A 20,300-nucleotide genomic window follows, 5' to 3' on the forward strand; every position below is an offset into this window, starting at 1 on the left:
CAAGCCTCTAAGCATGAACCCCAACCTTTCATGTCCCAGTCCAACACTACACAGAGCCAAATATGTCCCAAATTACCATTATTAAAACTACTTTAAGAGTTATGATACACTGCATTGTATCCTGGACATTGATAATTAGGGTAAGTGTTTGCTCCTAATAGAAATTACTGCCTTATTTATTAATTTGGTGTGTACAGTATGTATATTATATATATATATATATATAAATCTAACGGCGAAGAATAAACGGCACTCATAAGGCATGTATAGCAATAAAGACGCTGGTATATTATAGATCAACGTTTTGGAGCGTCCGCTCCTTTGTCAAGATACACCAATATAGCAGTAACAACAGATAAATGCAACACTTACCACATAAATACCCCCACCATAGTACACGCCGTCCTCCATCCACCGCCCACGATGCTGCCGGGTCCACCTCCAGTGACGCACTTCCGGGTCCACGATGACGGAGGTTGCCTAGCAACTCTCCCGCTTGCATCCCACAAAGAGGGTCATTCAGCGCCGGAGCCTATGGGAGACAAGACAGCACACAAATATATACAATCCCCACATAAAAAACGATAGCACACAAAGCATTATGCAAAAAGTGCTGTCCATATACCAACCTAAGGACACAAAAGGGCACCATCTCAATAACTATATCACAACAATATGTTGTGAAATATATTACATGTGTCTAAAAAACTCACAAAGACATTAAAGTTACATAATGGAATTCCAGTTCATTTTTTCGTTCAAACCAGAAGGTGTCATAGTATTCAGTCTATGTATCCATTTGGCTTCAGTCAGTAGCAACGCCTTACCTCGATCACCACCCCGTAAGGATTCTGGTATATGATCAATGATGAAGTATTTAAGCATAGACAATCTATGAGCTTTCTCTTTAAAATGGAGTGCTACTGGCTGATCAATGCATCTACCAGACAGAGACAAATCAATGTTTGATCGAAGCAAAGCCATGTGTTCTCTAAATGTCCATGTTGACTGACCCACATAATAGAGGCTGCAAGGACAACATATAACATACACGACAAATGTAGTTTTGCAGGTGAGTACAAACCGGATGTCATATACTTTATTCATCTGCGGATGTTTAAAACTCTTGCACGGGAGCATATATTGGCACGTTACACAACTATAACAGCTATAGCATCCCAGCGGTTTTCTATACACATTCGGACTTTTGGTAACCCACGGCCAGAAATATCTGTTACTACAAGCCTATCTCTGAGGTTACATCCCCTTTTGAAGGCAGCTAAAGGTCTACTATCTTTAAAGCATATAAGGTCCTTATCTGACCTAACAATTGGTCACAACGCCTTGGTGACCTGCTTAAGGATTGGAGTAGCTACAGTATAGTGCATATAGCATGTAGGTGACGCAAATCCAGGATGTCAAAAATTCTATTAATTCAGGTTATTTGGAAACCAATATTTATTTTAAGGATGTAGATTGCAATACCTTCTTAACTGCTAGTAGCCACCATCCCCCCACTCTGAAAAGAGGACTGCCCTTGTCTCAAATGATGAGGGTAGCAAGAATCGTTGATGACTCTTCTAAAGTTGCTGAGCGACTAGATGTACTAATTGACAAATTCAGTCAGAGAGGGTATGATCAAACTACTTTGCAGTTACAGAAACAACAGGTATTGCAAATGCCCAGAGCTAAGTTACTGAATCCCGTTAAGCGTGAGAAGGGCAAGGTAATCCCATGGGTAAGCACCTATACTGTAGCTAGTCCAATCATTAAGCAGGCCACCAAGGCGTTGTGTCCAATTGTGGCCAATTGTTAGGTCAGATAAGGACCTTATATGCTTTAAGGATAGTAGACCTTTAGCTGCCTTCAAAAGGGGATGTAACCTCAGAAATAAGCTTGTAGTAACAGATATTTCTGGCCGTGGGTTACCTAAAGTACAGAATGTGTATGAAAAACCACCAGGATGCTATAGCTGTTATAGTTGTGTAACATGCCAATATATGCTCCCGTGCAAGTGTTTTAAACACCCGCAGATGAATAAAGTGTATGACATCCGGTTTGTACTCACCTGCAAAACAACATTTGTCGTGTATGTTATATGGTGTCCTTGGAGCCTCTATTATGTGGGTCAGACCTCAGGGACGTTTAGAGAACGCATGGCTTTGCATCGATCAAACATTGATTTGTCTCTGTCTGGTAGATGCATTGATCAGCCAGTAGCACTCCATTTTAAAGAGAAAGCTCATAGATTGTCTATGCTTAAATACTTCATCATTGATCATATACCAGAATACTTATGGGGTGGTGATCGAGGTAAGGTGTTGCAACTGACTGAAGCCAAATGGATTCATAGACTGAATACTATGACTCCTTCTGGGTTGAACGAAAAAATGAACTGGAATTCCATTATGTAACTTTAATGTCTTTGTGAGTTTTTTAGACATGTAATATATTTCACAACATGTTGTTGTGATATAGTTATTGAGATGGTGCCCTTTTGTGTCCTTAGGTTGGTATATGGATGGCACTTTTTGCATAATGCTTTGTGTGCTAACGTTTTTTATGTGGGGATTGTATATATTGTTGTGCTGTCTTGTCTCCCATAGGCTCCGGCGCTGAATGGACACCGCAATGACCCTCTGTGTGGGATGCAATTAGGAGTGTTGCTAGGCAACCTCCGTCATCGCAGACCTGGATGTGCATCATTGGAGGTGGACCCGGCAGCGTCGTGGGTGGTGGATGGAGGACGGCGTGTACTATGGTGGGGGTATTTATGTGGTAAGTGTTGCATTTTCTGTTGTTACTTCTGTATTGGTGTATCTTGACAAAGGAGCGGATGCTCCAAAACGTTGATCTATAATATACCGGCGTCTTCAATGCTATACATGCCTTATGAGTGCCGTTTATTCTCCACCATTGGATTTGCATGTACCATAGGATTCAGGTACCGAGGCTAGCAGGATTCAAACAACAGAGTGCTGACTGAATTGGAGTAATATATATATATATATATATATATATATATATATATATATTAATATGATGATAAAGAGCACTAAACCTTAAACCTTCTTTTCAGTTACACAGCAGTAATCTCCTACTCACTTGGTCCAAAGATCCAAGAAGGCATTGATTTCTTCACGTGCCCACAGCAGTAATCACCTGCACACTTGGTCCAAAAACCCAAGAAAGCAGAGTCTCAGCTCCACTGTGGCTGGCTGTCCTGAGAAGAGGAGCAGCCAGCCACAGTGGAGCGGAAACTCTGCTTTCTTGTATCTTTGGACCAAGCGTTTAGGAGATTACTGCTGTGGGCAAGTGAAGCAATCAACTCTTTCATGGATCTTTGGACAAAGTGTGCAGGAGATTACTGCTGTGGGCAAGTGAAGCAATAAACTCTTTCTTGGATCTTTGGACCAAGTGTGCAGGAGATCACTGCTATGGGCAAGTGAAGCAATCAACTTTGGTGATATCCATGAGTGACTGCTAAGATCCCGAGAATAACAGCAGTGATGATATTGATACTAGAGCGAGTACCAGAATCATGTTATTGTGGTGTATACGCTTTGTTGACAGGTGGTTGGAATTCCACCATTAACGGTACACCTCCCATTTATAGCCATTTATAGTGTGTTATGGATGCTGGAGGTTACTGAATGGTTATGATATCACACTAGGAGGCACCTATTTTCATTAGTTTTATCACACACACACACACATATATATATATATATATATATATATATATAAAGAAAGAACAAATAGATGCGGGGGCGCACAAGTAATGTTAGGTGAGCACTATAAGTGCATGTAAATATATATATATTCATAATTGAAAAGTATTTAGTCCATAAACAAATTATATATACCTTACTAATATTGAGTTTTTGATATCTATATTATGTTTTTTTAAGAAAGATTGTTATTGATCACAAGCCACCACTTGGGGACCATTCTAAATGTATTTTCAGACTTGATTCATTGTCCCCTGAGACACGGAATGAATCACTGGGGCTTCAGTGTTTATTATAACATCACTTTCAGTCCCGGCCAGTTACTATGGTGACAGGCACTTACTGATAAAGAGAATCTGCTGCATACGTAGGATCCTGCTTGGATCTGGGTCCACACTTGGGCACACGTGATCTAACCCCACCTATGGGAGAAATGTTACATTTCAGTGCAGGTGAGGCAAACTCAGTTTTATTTACTGCATCCAATACTTTTGCTGAACCAGATGATGGTACGGAGGACATTTTTCAGAAATTATACAAATTAAAGAAAAGAGAGATGATTATTTTCTACATTGCAGCTAACACAGAATCACTTGTAGCTGCTCTAATTTGTGCAAGTTGTCTGCAGTTCATTCGGAATTGTGTGCAACTCACTGTAGCTATGCAGGGCCACACATGAATGTACACTTTAAGTTTGCTGCATTTAGAGAGTAAGTCAGGTTTGTGTATTCTAATGTGACATGATTAGGACAAATATGTGTTCTTACCATATTGACTTACAGTAGGCGCAAAATGTATTCATAATATATACCTGAGTCACCATTATCAAACCAGATAGTTAACGGAACTGGAAGGAGAAGGGTTTGTGCATATTTTGGATGCTGTATTTCTGATTTTATATAGATCCTCAACTGAATTTGAAATCCTCCACCAAAAAGTATTAAAATAACTGAAAATTAAATAAGTAAAATAAAAGTAGAAGCAAATAAAATACAATGGGTTTTTTTGTTTTGTTTTACTGTTCCTGATGATGTCTATAGAACTTTGCATTTCCGAGTCCCTTATTTTTATAGTAAACCCAGAATTTCAGGGCAGATGGCTATTCAAGAGGGCATTCAACTACAACAGCACCGAAACCCTTAACAATATGCAAAAAAATGGGCTTATCCTTAGGCAGATAATGATACAGGTTCTGGCTGTGTTTTGTGAGTTATGTACAGATGTAATAATTCTCATCCTTGCTGTGGTTTCACCATACAGTACATGTGTTTCTGTCACAGCATAAATATAGGATAGGATGGCATGGTATAGTGTACTAAGATGCAAGATGATCCACAGTATGCAACACACAGCTTCACCACTGGGTGGCAATTGCTCCACTAATGAAAACTACAGTGCTGAAAACAATAGTAGCGGATGTGTATGGCATTATTATATTTATGGGATTGCTATATAATAGCAAGCCCTGACAAGCAAGCAGTCACTTACTGTAAAGCTTTACAATGTACAGTAAATAAATAAAAGAAAGTTCTTCATGTAACACAGGTCACACATGATCTTACAACAATTTTGGCAGTGACTGTGTATCTTTGTACTGACAGCAGACAGTGTAAGATGGGGTTGTTGTTATTATTATTATTATTATTATTATTGTTGTTATTATTATTATTATTATTATACACAGCTCAAGGGTGCGCTCATGATAACTTAATATAGAAACCATTATACTATTATCAACAAAGTCAGCACAGTGCAAAAAAAAATTTTTTTTTGCAATCAGTGACATCACATGTCACTGCTGGTGTGCAAGAGCTGTCAGCGTGGGTACCTTATGCTAGTGGTATCATCTAATGCTTACCATACCCTTGAACCCGGGTTAGATTCCTGGAATTTATATATATTTACACTTTTTAAAACAATTTAGAACTCTATTATTAATATTATGTTGGAGATATATTTTAGGTATAATTTTATTAAATGCATCAAAAAGGTCTGTCTGCTCCTATGACGTTTTTGGACACAAGCAGCCACACAGATACTGTACACAGCTCAAGGGGGCTGCTCACTTGCAATAAACAACAAATACAGTATCAGCATAGAAAAATCTTCTTGCTGCTTGTCATGCTCTCTGGGTCCCTTCCCACAAACCAAAGATAGCATGATAAATTCATCACAAATCTCACAGAGGGGTGAGGACTACCTATGAATTTGTTACATAGTGCGACTTGTGCCATACTCATTTTCCTTGCAATTTTGGCAATGATATGCACCAGTGACAGAGTGATAGCATGCCTTACACTGACTGCGTGTCTTTCTATGCAAATGAGCATGAACACCTTCGGCTTACAGCAGAAAGTGAAAAGCATACAGTAGTGGTTATTATTATTATTATTATTATTATTATACACACAGCAACAGGGGAGCGCTCATGATCACTTACTATAGTACCAGAATATCAACAGTCACAGCACATTATTATTATTATACACACAGCTACAGGGGAGCACTCATGATCACTTACTATAGTACTAGAATATCAACACAGTCACAGCACATTCTTCTTCTTCTTCTTCTTCTTCTTATTATTATTATTATTATTATTATTATTAATTAATATACATTTTTAATTCTTATTATAGACTTTATTTTCATGTTTCACATTGATAGCATTATGGTGTTGATAGGTTGGGTTGAGATGCTGGCTAATGTTGTACCCTCTGGGTCCCTTCCCCCAACCAAAGCCAGCATGAAATTTTAATTTACATACTGCACAAAATGCTGTGTTTTGTAAGGCATTTAAGCAGTACACCTAGTCTGTGAATTCATAAGTCTCACAGGAAGATGCATGTTAGGAGGGGTAGGAAGGGGAGTGGGTAAAGGGTGGATGCCTCTGAATTCAATGGAGAAGTCACTGTGTCACTACAGGAGTGCACGGCTTGACTTGCATGTGTCAGGATTTGGTATATTTGTGTATCTGACTTTGTCTCAGAACCCGATGGAGTAGGGTTGGAGGAACACGTAATACTGGAGGGTTTAATACAGCTTTTTCGCATTCAGATGAGAGTAGCCAGATATACAGAGAAGTAACAATACTTTAGGTACAAAAGCAAGTGACAGGTAGTTGGTGAAGACCCAGAGCAGGGGTGCAGAATTTTACCCCACCGGTGATCTTCACCAGGGATTCCCACAAGGAAATTTATGCTCATTTGTGCCCCAACAGGCCAGTCGGGCCACCTGTCTGGGTCACCTGTGCTAGTACTACAAGGTAAGAATGGAAATCGATCTATAGACCAATGACCAAGGGATATTGGACTGGTTCCGATGACTGAACACTTGGTACTATTAATAGGCTGTAGTAGACAACAGATAAACTAGAATTAGATGGAGCTCCAATGCTGGACGTCTCTGAGGGACCAGATAGTTGCCCTAGGACTTGTAGATAGGAATACTGGAGTTGCACTGATGATTAGAAATATGGAATATCAGACTTGCACCGATGGTCTGGAGTATCAGACTTGCACTGATGTTCAGGAATATCGGACTTGCACAGATGGTCAGAAATATCAGACTTGCACCTATGGTCAGAAATATTCACTTGCACTGATGGTCAGGAATATCGGGCTTGCACTGATAATCAGGAATATTGACCTTGCACCGATGATCAGGAATATATGCTAGATTAATGCTGGTACCAGGTTTAACATAGGAAGTGTCTGGGTCATATGCAACCCCCTTAGGAAAAGACTGGTACAGCAGGGGAGCACAGATACATGCTCACAAACATAGCTTTGTGATTTATGAAACTAGCAAACTTGGCTCTGCAAAGCTGGAAGCTTTATACCCAAGGCTGAGTCTGGATTGGTTGGAGCCATAAAATGATTGACAGACTGAGCAGGATTGGCCAGGATTACATATCATGATGTCCCGATGAGAACGCCACCATGCTGAATGCCAGGCCTGTACCCTGAATCCTGCACAGTGCCTCCTAGTGTGATAACAGTGGTTTCCATGGAGTCCAATGCACAGAACATCTTAATGGCAAGAGCTACACAACCCCTGACCAACAGACCATGCCGGTGACTCACCAGTGGTTGAGTAGGTAAGGGCCTGACTATGGGACTATTACCCAGAGTACAGCATCTTCTGCTTTTATTGCAGTCTATTTATTACTTCCAAGAAAGGCTGGATCTCTACAACATGCTTTGTCATTTACTCTCCTCCATTCACCTGGAGTCATCTCTTCATTACCAGTTCAGCTATTTTTCCTGTATATAATCATTTTATGCATAAAAACACAGCCAAAGGGAAGAAAAAATCCCAGCAGGGTATCATTCAACATCTCTCACGTCCTGACACTCATAATCCGTCGGAGTCTTCCCCTGCCTCTTTGGCACTAACTTGTTTTTAGGAGATGCCTTTACAACTAAAAATGAAATGCAAGCTATGATATTCGAAATACATATATGTCTCATAGCCAATTTTCAGCAATTATCTGCCAATATTCACAAGGAAACTGCCTCCGTTTCCAGCCACACTGCTGCTGTATGAACTACTGTAAGGTATACTGTAACTCCAGTGGTCTTTAAGAGGTTTCTCATGACATTGGCATCCTAAAGCAGGAACTTCCAGTTCCTCAAAAAGAAAAATGAAGATTTAGAAAACAGGGAGAGGAGGAATAACTTAAGAATCTGTAATATTTATGAAACTTTGATGGCACAAGGCCTAAGCCCTATCTGAAGTGTCTGTTTCAGACATTAGTCCCCACTCTTTCTGAGCACTCCATGATCACTGAATAGGCTAACAGGGTTCTGCATCTGAAACTTAAAAATGGGGATCCTACACAGGACATTGTTCTGAAATTCCTCTCATTTAAAATTAAGGAGCAAAGCCAATTCGAGTAGAGCTACCCCTTGCATCCTCTTTGATGGCACCCATTTACAGATTTTTCAGTACTTGGCTCCCTCTACCATTCTTAAATGTAGGGACCTTTGAGAAACAACCAAGATCCTGAGTCACCATGGCTACAAATATAAATGGGGCTTCCCCTTTTGGCTAATTGAGGAAATAAATTGTCATAAGTTATCTCTGAGAGATCCAAAAGAAGGCAAGGAACTGATTCACAGGTTTAATCTAGCTGAGATTGGAACTGGTGCTTCTTCCAGTGGTCTAGACAGGTGTCCATCTTGAGCATCCACCCTGTACTTTTTTCAACTGCAGGATAAGTGTTTATCTGGCACTCATTGTCCTTGAGCTGAAGACTTCAGTTTTTTGCTGCCACTCTAATTCCGGGCTCTGTCCTGGCCTCTGATGACAGCTCAATAGTAAGCTATGTTTTAGGTACATACAGTAGGCCATGCGGTGCCAGACAGATGAAATGGTTGTGATGCTCAAGTCTTGTTTATAATTTTTGATGCTGTTGTGTTCTTAGTAATCATATATTTGTTTGTACAGATTAATTGTTTCTTACCCCCCTACAGGTACTGCATCATTCTTAGTAACTATGAGGTTCTTAACTGTTTTCAGGGTGGGTATTATTAAATCCACTTAGCTTGCACTTTCCTCCTTCATTGAAGGACTAGTGTGAGAGCTTGCATACCTGTTAGCTCTCATTGTCTGTTATTATTGTGGTATATTCACTCAGAGCTCCCATCTCTTAGGACTCTCTATTTAATCTCCTTTCCAGAGTTTTTCTTTCCCATCCCTTACCTTCGGGCCCAACTTTTGTGAACCCTAGTTTCCATTAACTGGAACAGAATAGTTCTCATTCTCCTCCTCAATCTATCCCATCTCCCTTGATTCCATTTGCCCCCTAAATCTTGGCAGCAATATTGGGATTCCTGAGTAGGTGTTATATCTACATTTGCTATACCCACATACTCATGCCTCTTAATATATTATATAATAATATATAACAAGCATGAAAGGGCTTAATACCCCATCACAAGTGCTATAATGCTATAAGACAATTAACAATCCTGCGGTGATGTCATTTTCCTCCAATAAACCCATTTTAAAAATTCTTCTCATCCTTCCCTGACTGCCAGGTGATTACCCACTGTATAAAAATTGAGTGGTAATCTTAGTCAGAGCATCAGTCCCTTTTCAACTTCTTGCTACTAATTACAATTGTGATGAGAGATACATCATTCTAGTATGCTTGGTGGGTCACCAGGTGTTGACTATATTGAATTTATATGCCTCTAACACTGGTCAGGCTAGTTTTTTAATTCTCTATTTGCTGAGCTCTCTATGATACATAAGGGTGTTGTGCAGGTTAGGGGGGGACTTCAATATACAGATGGAGCCTTGCTCATCTAGCCTTATCTGTTGTGCCTAGGTGCACCAAGTTTTATTAGCATAAGCATTTCATCTATTGTTCTCAGCTGCAATACAATACAGAGAGAACAATACATCAGGGGATTAAGTCATTACAGCAGAGGATTAAGTCTGACAGCACTGGCTCAGTTAATCCTTTTAAAGGGATAGATAAGCAGGGCTCCATCTGTAGTTTTGTCTGTAGACCTCGATAAAAGTGGTCCCAGATCTTAGCCCTATCACTGTAATTTACATTGGAACCTTCGTAAACATATGTCCAAGGCCAGTCTCTTTGACACATGGAGAGTGCAATGTCCCTCCTCTAGAGATTATAACTTCTACTTGCACCCACATGGGACATGCTCTCGCATCAACATGTTTCTGGTATGTAGTGGTATTTTGAACACCATCCTCAAAGCAGACATCTTTCCCACTCTTTGGACAGATCATTCTATGATTCTTGCCTATATACCTATTGCAGTCTCTCAGGAGTCACCCTTATTGGCGACTCAATGAGGCCCTCCTTCCAATTCTACAATTCAAGGAGTACCACTGCAGATCCATTAATATTTTTATACTAACACCACTGATGACATCACAAAATGGGAAACTTATAAAGCTGTTGTTAGAGGAGCTGGGATTAAATACGCCACCTACAGAAAAAGAGCAGTCAGTGAGAATAGGCTGGAGCAACTTGGATATATCCATAAATGTACACATTCCCTGTGCTTTTTTTTTCTAAAGATTCAAAGTGTTCATGGGAGCTCTAGTCCCTTTTGGCTAAGCAGACAGAAAAATCGCTCTGTTGGCTCAAGCAAAAATTGTACAAGTAAGTAAATATGTAGACACCTTGCTAGCATCTAGACTATCAGCTAAAATGGTCTCCCAGACTGTCTTTGCCACTAGAGATAAAAACAGGTGCTATCCAATACAATCTGGTGCATAATAACAAATTGTTTTATATTAACTATTTTTCTTTAACCTTCAAGAAATTGGGTCGGGGCATAACCAGCATTCTTTAGTTATTGAGGCTTAGGGCCTAATTCAGATCTGATTGGAGCAGCAAATTTGTTAGCTAATGGGCAAAACCATGTGTGCTGTAGGGGGATGCAGATATAACATGTGCAGAGAGAGTTAGATTTGTGTGGGGTGTGTTCAAACTGAAATATAAATTGCAGTGTAGAAATAAAGCAGCCAGTATTTACCCTGCACAGAAACAAAAAAAAAACACCCAAATCGAATTCTCTCTGCAAATGTTATATCTGTCCCACCTGCAGTGCACATGGTTTTGCCCATTAGCTAACAAATTTGCTGCTGCGATCAGATCTGAATTAGGCCCTTACTAGGAATCTTGGAATCTTTCCCAGTCTTACTCAGACATCACTAAACTCAATTGCCCCATTTCATTTGAAGAACTGGAGCTGGCTATAAAATCGCAGAAGCCATCCAAAGCCCAAATGGTCTCCCGATGAAGTCATATTACAAAACTTTTTCTGGTCTTTTGTTCTGACACTTGACTATTGTCTTTAACACAATATTACAGGGTGAGTGGTTTCATGTTGATTATTTGAAGTCTGTAGTCATAGTAATCCAGAATCCCCAGAAAGAACTCACCTGCTGTATGAATTATAGGCCCATTTCTTTGATTAAGCTTCTCTTATAGGTCTTGGCCAACAGACTGAATTCATATATGGTTCAACAGTTTGATGGCAACCATACCGGATTCATCCCAACGAGATATGCCCACCCTAGGTAACACTAGGTGTATGATGAATCTAATCACACATACCAATAAGCTTAAACTGCTGGCAATGTTGTTAGAGCTAGATGCAGAGAAGGCTTTTGACCACCTGTCCTGGTCATTTATGTGTAAAACTCTGCAGTCATTTGGCTTCTGTGGTGGCTTCCTGCCAGCAATTGAAGCATTTATCATGTCCCTATGACCTCATTTTTCACTAATCGGCTCTCATCACTGGTTTTCAGAATGGGCAATGGGACTCATCAGGGGTGTTGACTTTCACCCTTGCTTTATGCCCTGTGTATTGAACCCGTGGCAGCCAAAATTAGGGGTAACCCTGACATTAAAGGATTCTCAGTCCAGGGGAAACAATATATAAAATATCCTTATTTGCTGATGATACAGATTGAGCCACGCTAGTTGTGGCTCTGTCTGTGCCTGGGCGTGCCCGCCCAGGTGCGCCTATCAATGAGATCATCTCCGTCCAGGCAGGTACGTGTGCCCGGGATGGAGACGTGCTCCATTAACTAGAATTGGAGAGCGTCTCTGTGCTCTACCAGTGTGGCTAGGCAAACGGATCGTCTAGTCACACCGGGAGTGCATGCCTGCAATGGAGCTGCCTCAGATGAGTGTGGCTCCATTTGTATGCTATTAACATTGTCTTCTCCACTGACATCACTGCCTAACTTACAGGCACAATTGTCCTAGATGTTAACTTTGATTACATATGGCACCCACAATCCATTAAATATTTAAGAATCTAAATTACAAAAACATACAACCAATTATACACTGATAATTACACTTCCTGTTAAACTGCATTAAAGGAGAAATGGTGCATTGTACTCCACTTTTTACATTTTGGACCTGCAGAACTAATTCAGTTAAAATAAATATATTGCCCAGGTTGCTCTACCTGTTCCGATAGTTGTCCTGGCTTCTTTTCTTCAGACAAAACAGTCCATATGTGTCAGGTTTATTTGGTCTAATAAAAAGTCCAGGAAATGTAAAGAGTGTTCAGCTAAATCAGCTTTCAATAGAGTTTTAGGCCTTACCATCTTTGAACACTACTTTTCCACCACCCAACTAATCCACATTATGTCCTGGCACACAGGGGATGGAAGTAAGAAATGGGCGTCCCTTGAGAATGACCTGATTGGATCGCAGTCAGTGGCTTTCCTCCACTGACTCTCCCTGTGTCTGAGACCAGCTTTGGTATAGATTGTCCCTTTGCTTTGTTGCGGAGATGCATTTGCATCATGCACACAAAGCACGGCATAGTGGGGAGCATGCATATGCATGACCCCACTATGCGTATAGTAATAGGGGAGCCAGTGGTCACGTGCATATGCAGGCGACCACTGAACAAACTGAAAGTACTCTTCATGGCTGCAGGCAATGGGGGGAATAATGCCCCAACTGCCTGATACAGGAGAGGGAGCTGGCGGTACATGTCAGGAATGGACAGCGGGTGCTATGTTCCCACTGCCCATACTTTTATTTACTTTGTTCCCCAGCATACAAGGGAGCACATTTATTAGTAAAACAAAGGAGGGAAACAATTACAGTATGCAAACATATTGCGGAACCACAATGCCATAGGACGATGATTAGCAAAGATGTGTTAGGACACATCTGTACATGTGGTCTCATGTGTTCGCTCCATTCTACAGGTTAGGGAAAGAGTAAATTAAATATTAGTTCTAGTGCCCTATCCTGTCCTCTGTCTCCTATCTGGAGTCATCTCCACTTCTCGCTGGATTGTATGGTTTCCTGTGTGGGAAAAAACAAAGGTTCCCTAATGCACACCGAGTGAAAAATATTACGACATAATAGTCAGATAATACGGAGATCTTAGTTGCGTATATCTGCAGATATAGGGTTAAGCCCCCAGGCCGATCGACAAGGCTTCTCCGTCACTGGGGGTCCCTAATACTGGGTATGGGTCCGGGGTGCAGGACCCCATAACGTCGGCACAGGTCGGCTACCCCAGGTCAGCACACAAGTGAGAGTTAATAAGGGTTAATAAGAAGCACAGAAGTGCTATATAGGTGGTGTGATTAAAATAATACAAAAATATATACAAAGTGATAGGAAAAATCATAAGTGTTAATAAAGTGTTAGGGTGTGCCGACCTGAAGCAGCCCAGCCATACCGACACAGGGGCCACCACACCCCACACCCACCCCATAAATAATTACAAATATGTCTGGGTTAAATTCCCAGTGTAAGGCCACATGGTAATGGCTCCTACAGCATCTGAGAGCCAGCTCACCTGGAGATACCCCTAGCTTCTCCTATGGCAGTCTGGTGTCAGCAATCCCTCCTAATGCTGACCCATTCATGCCTCTCAATACAATGCACAAAGTGGTGAGCTGCTCAATCAGATAGTGATGTCACTCAGGTGCTAAAAGGGAGGGGTAAATCTGTGTAGGAAAAAACAAAGGTTCCCTAATGCACACCGAGTGAAAAATATTACGACATAATAGTCAGATAATACGGAGATCTTAGTTGCGTATATCTGCAGATATAGGGTTAAGCCCCCAGGCCGATCGACAAGGCTTCTCCGTCACTGGGGGTCCCTAATACTGGGTATGGGTCCGGGGTGCAGGACCCCATAACGTCGGCACAGGTCGGCTACCCCAGGTCAGCACACAAGTGAGAGTTAATAAGGGTTAATAAGAAGCACAGAAGTGCTATATAGGTGGTGTGATTAAAATAATACAAAAATATATACAAAGTGATAGGAAAAATCATAAGTGTTAATAAAGTGTTAGGGTGTGCCGAACTGAAGCAGCCCAGCCATACCGACACAGGGGCCACCGCATCACACACCCACCCCATAAATAATTACAAATATGTCTGGGTTAAATTCCCAGTGTAAGGCCACATGGTAATGGCTCCTACAGCATCTGAGAGCCAGCTCACCTGGAGATACCCCTAGCTTCTCCTATGGCAGTCTGGTGTCAGCAATCCCTCCTAATGCTGACCCATTCATGCCTCTCAATACAATGCACAAAGTGGTGAGCTGATCAATCAGATAGTGATGTCACTCAGGTGCTAAAAGGGAGGGGTAAATCTGTGTAGGAAAAAACAAAGGTTCCCTAATGCACACCGAGTGAAAAATATTACGACATAATAGTCAGATAATACGGAGATCTTAGTTGCGTATATCTGCAGATATAGGGTTAAGCCCCCAGGCCGATCGACAAGGCTTCTCCGTCACTGGGGGTCCCTAATACTGGGTATGGGTCCGGGGTGCAGGACCCCATAACGTCGGCACAGGTCGGCTACCCCAGGTCAGCACACAAGTGAGAGTTAATAAGGGTTAATAAGAAGCACAGAAGTGCTATATAGGTGGTGTGATTAAAATAATACAAAAATATATACAAAGTGATAGGAAAAATCATAAGTGTTAATAAAGTGCAATTATTTATGGGGTGGGTGTGGGGTGCGGTGGCCCCTGTGTCGGTATGGCTGGGCTGCTTCAGGTCGGCACACCCTAACACTTTATTAACACTTATGATTTTTCCTATCACTTTGTATATAATTTTGTATTATTTTATTCACACCACCTATATAGCACTTCTGTGCTTCTTATTTACCCTTATTAACTCTCACTTTGTGTGCTGACCTGGGGTAGCCGACCTGTGCCGACGTTATGGGGTCCTACACCCCAGACCCATACCCAGTATTAGGGACCCCCAGTGACGGAGAAGCCTTGTCGATCGGCCTGGGGGCTTAACCCTATATCTGCAGATATACGCAACTAAGATCTCCGTATTATCTGACTATTATGTCATAATATTTTTCACTCGGTGTGCATTAGGGAACCTTTGTTTTTTCCTACACAGAATTACCCCTCCCTTTTAGCACCTGAGTGACATCACTATCTGATTGAGCAGCTCACCACTTTGTGCATTGTATTGAGAGGCATGAATGGGTCAGCATTAGGAGGGATTGCTGACACCAGACTGCCATAGGAGAAGCTAGGGGTATCTCCAGGTGAGCTGGCTCTCAGATGCTGTAGGAGCCATTACCATGTGGCCTTACACTGGGAATTTAACCCAGACATATTTGTAATTATTTATGGGGTGGGTGTGGGGTGCGGTGGCCCCTGTGTCGGTATGGCTGGGCTGCTTCAGGTCGGCACACCCTAACACTTTATTAACACTTATGATTTTTCCTATCACTTTGTATATATTTTTGTATTATTTTAATCACACCACCTATATAGCACTTCTGTGCTTCTTAATAACCCTTATTAACTCTCACTTGTGTGCTGACTTGGGGTAGCCGACCTGTGCCGACGTTATGGGGTCCTGCACCCTGGACCCATACCCAGTATTAGGGACCCCCAGTGACGGAGAAGCCTTGTCGATCGGCCTGGGGGCTTAACCCTATATCTGCAGATATACGCAACTAAGATCTCCGTATTATCTGACTATTATGTCGTAATATTTTTCACTCGGTGTGCATTAGGGAATCTTTGTTTTTTCCTACACAGAATTACCCCTCCCTTTTAGCACCTGAGTGACATCACTATCTGATTGAGCAGCTCACCACTTTGTGCATTGTATTGAGAGGCATGAATGGGTCAGCATTAGGAGGGATTGCTGACACCAGACTGCCATAGGAGAAACTAGGGGTATCTCCAGGTGAGCTGGCTCTCAGATGCTGTAGGAGCCATTACCATGTGGCCTTACACTGGGAATTTAACCCAGACATATTTGTAATTATTTATGGGGTGGGTGTGGGGTGCGGTGGCCCCTGTGTCGGTATGGCTGGGCTGCTTCAGGTCGGCACACCCTAACACTTTATTAACACTTATGATTTTTCCTATCACTTTGTATATATTTTTGTATTATTTTAATCACACCACCTATACAGCACTTCTGTGCTTCTTATTAACCCTTATTAACTCTCACTTGTGTGCTGACCTGGGGTAGCCGACCTGTGCCGACGTTATGGGGTCCTGCACCCCGGACCCATACCCAGTATTAGGGACCCCCAGTGACGGAGAAGCCTTGTCGATCGGCCTGGGGGCTTAACCCTATATCTGCAGAAATACGCAACTAAGATCTCCGTATTATCTGACTATTATGTCGTAATATTTTTCACTCGGTGTGCATTAGGGAACCTTTGTTTTTTCCTACACAGAATTACCCCTCCCTTTTAGCACCTGAGTGACATCACTATCTGATTGAGCAGCTCACCACTTTGTGCATTGTATTGAGAGGCATGAATGGGTCAGCATTAGGAGGGATTGCTGACACCAGACTGCCATAGGAGAAGCTAGGGGTATCTCCAGGTGAGCTGGCTCTCAGATGCTGTAGGAGCCATTACCATGTGGCCTTACACTGGGAATTTAACCCAGACATATTTGTAATTATTTATGGGGTGGGTGTGGGGTGCGGTGGCCCCTGTGTCGGTATGGCTGGGCTGCTTCAGGTCGGCACACCCTAACACTTTATTAACACTTATGATTTTTCCTATCACTTTGTATATATTTTTGTATTATTTTAATCACACCACCTATATAGCACTTCTGTGCTTCTTATTAACCCTTATTAACTCTCACTTGTGTGCTGACCTGGGGTAGCCGACCTGTGCCGACGTTATGGGGTCCTGCACCCCGGACCCATACCCAGTATTAGGGACCCCCAGTGACGGAGAAGCCTTGTCGATCGGCCTGGGGGCTTAACCCTATATCTGCAGATATACGCAACTAAGATCTCCGTATTATCTGACTATTATGTCGTAATATTTTTCACTCGGTGTGCATTAGGGAACCTTTGTTTTTTCCTACACAGAATTACCCCTCCCTTTTAGCACCTGAGTGACATCACTATCTGATTGAGCAGCTCACCACTTTGTGCATTGTATTGAGAGGCATGAATGGGTCAGCATTAGGAGGGATTGCTGACACCAGACTGCCATAGGAGAAGCTAGGGGTATCTCCAGGTGAGCTGGCTCTCAGATGCTGTAGGAGCCATTACCATGTGGCCTTACACTGGGAATTTAACCCAGACATATTTGTAATTATTTATGGGGTGGGTGTGGGGTGCGGTGGCCCCTGTGTCGGTATGGCTGGGCTGCTTCAGGTCGGCACACCCTAACACTTTATTAACACTTATGATTTTTCCTATCACTTTGTATATATTTTTGTATTATTTTAATCACACCACCTATATAGCACTTCTGTGCTTCTTATTAACCCTTATTAACTCTCACTTGTGTGCTGACCTGGGGTAGCCGACCTGTGCCGACGTTATGGGGTCCTGCACCCCGGACCCATACCCAGTATTAGGGACCCCCAGTGACGGAGAAGCCTTGTCGATCGGCCTGGGGGCTTAACCCTATATCTGCAGATATACGCAACTAAGATCTCCGTATTATCTGACTATTATGTCGTAATATTTTTCACTCGGTGTGCATTAGGGAACCTTTGTTTTTTCCTACACAGAATTACCCCTCCCTTTTAGCACCTGAATGACATCACTATCTGATTGAGCAGCTCACCACTTTGTGCATTGTATTGAGAGGCATGAATGGGTCAGCATTAGGAGGGATTGCTGACACCAGACTGCCATAGGAGAAGCTAGGGGTATCTCCAGGTGAGCTGGCTCTCAGATGCTGTAGGAGCCATTACCATGTGGCCTTACACTGGGAATTTAACCCAGACATATTTGTAATTATTTATAGGGTGGGTGTGGGGTGCGGTGGCCCCTGTGTCGGTATGGCTGGGCTGCTTCAGGTCGGCACACCCTAACACTTTATTAACACTTATGATTTTTCCTATCACTTTGTATATATTTTTGTATTATTTTAATCACACCACCTATATAGCACTTCTGTGCTTCTTATTAACCCTTATTAACTCTCACTTGTGTGCACCTATGGCCGCGCTGGCAATCTTTGATATAGCTGGATAAAAATGTCCTGGGTGTGGAGAAAGTGGTATTGCGGCTCCGTATCTCAGACCCTTGACGCGTTTCTCCGACTTAGCTAGTGTCGGTTTCTTCAGAAGGTACCGGAGTCATTACTACAGAATTGAAAAGGGACTGTATTAACATTTCTATCCCAATATACTACATATCAATTATATGGTATATATTATATGATCTAGGATCTCTTTTGATTGGGTTGTGGTTCTCTAGCTCTGATATACTGTATATGTTCAATTGAATACAAATATATGTTTTGTAGAACAATAAATTGTTTTTATTATTATATATTTTTGCGCTCTCTATTAGAGTTGTCTATAAATAATTTTGGTACTTTAGGTATAACAGAATACCTTTTGAGAGCAGCATTTTAATAATTATTAATAGTGTGGTTTTATATACTAAAGCGCCTGTATTGATTTTCCAATATAGGATTATCTTTTAACTACATTTATAAGCTAGGCATACTGTACACCATACAATTATCTGGCAGATAATCTGCCAGATCTGCCTGTTTGAAATGAAATTCTGGTAATGGATAAGAGCAAATAACAATCATCCATTACCAGAATTTCATTCCAAACAGCCAATCAATCAATGTACAGGTAGCAGTTGAATGATACTGTATGCACACTTCTATGTCTTCTCACTGTTTCATACTGTATGTCTACCCCATGTGTGCTTTACATAGAATGCAGAAAGGTGCATCAAGGGACGTGTCAGCAGTACAATGCAAGGGACTAGAACACTATCTCACAGTAGATTGAGCAAACTGTACATTGTAGCAATAGCATACAGTAAGTGTGACATGTACAGTATAATACAGTGGGTGGCATGTACTGTATCACTGGGAAAATGAATAGGATCAACTGGTAATGTACAGTACCAATGGTGACATACTGTACTGTATATACAGTACTGTATGCTACAGTATACTGTACTACAAAGTTCTAGTACAGTAACAGTATGACCCTGCCTGGATGAAGCCATCACAAGCCATAGACTCATGTCCAGTAACAGGGGGATAAAATGGGGGACACTTCTACCATTCCCTGAAATGCCCAAGTATTCTGTCCCTCGGGAAGCTTGTACAGTGCATACAGTACAAACCCTTCTCTTGAGTACCAGTGCTACCCAGGCCGCCATAGACACCAGTGAAACAAGCAGCCTAACCAAGTGGTTTTACATATACCACTCTTAATTGAATTCCCCTCATACAGTAGTACTAATTTATACACAGTATATGAGTATATGAGTACAGTATATGAGGAAGTTGGGAATACAAAAATTGGAAACCACATCATGTTTATTTTAAGAAACACTTTATTTACGGCAGAGGACGTGGGACAAAATCAGTAGGAACATGTAACATCACATATATTGTAATAAGAAAGCCAACATCACACATACTATATGGTACTTTAATCAAAAGGTAACATCACAAATACAGTAACAATATCAACTTTAACATGTTTTAATTTTTTTTGTGGTGCGGGGTAATGGTTTTTGTATTTTTTTTTTTTGTATTATTTTTAGTTTTTGTCTTTTGATTTTGGAACACGGGCGCAT

Source organism: Pseudophryne corroboree, chromosome 1 (assembly GCF_028390025.1).
Source record: "Pseudophryne corroboree isolate aPseCor3 chromosome 1, aPseCor3.hap2, whole genome shotgun sequence".
In the NCBI taxonomy this organism is placed as follows: domain Eukaryota; kingdom Metazoa; phylum Chordata; class Amphibia; order Anura; family Myobatrachidae; genus Pseudophryne; species Pseudophryne corroboree.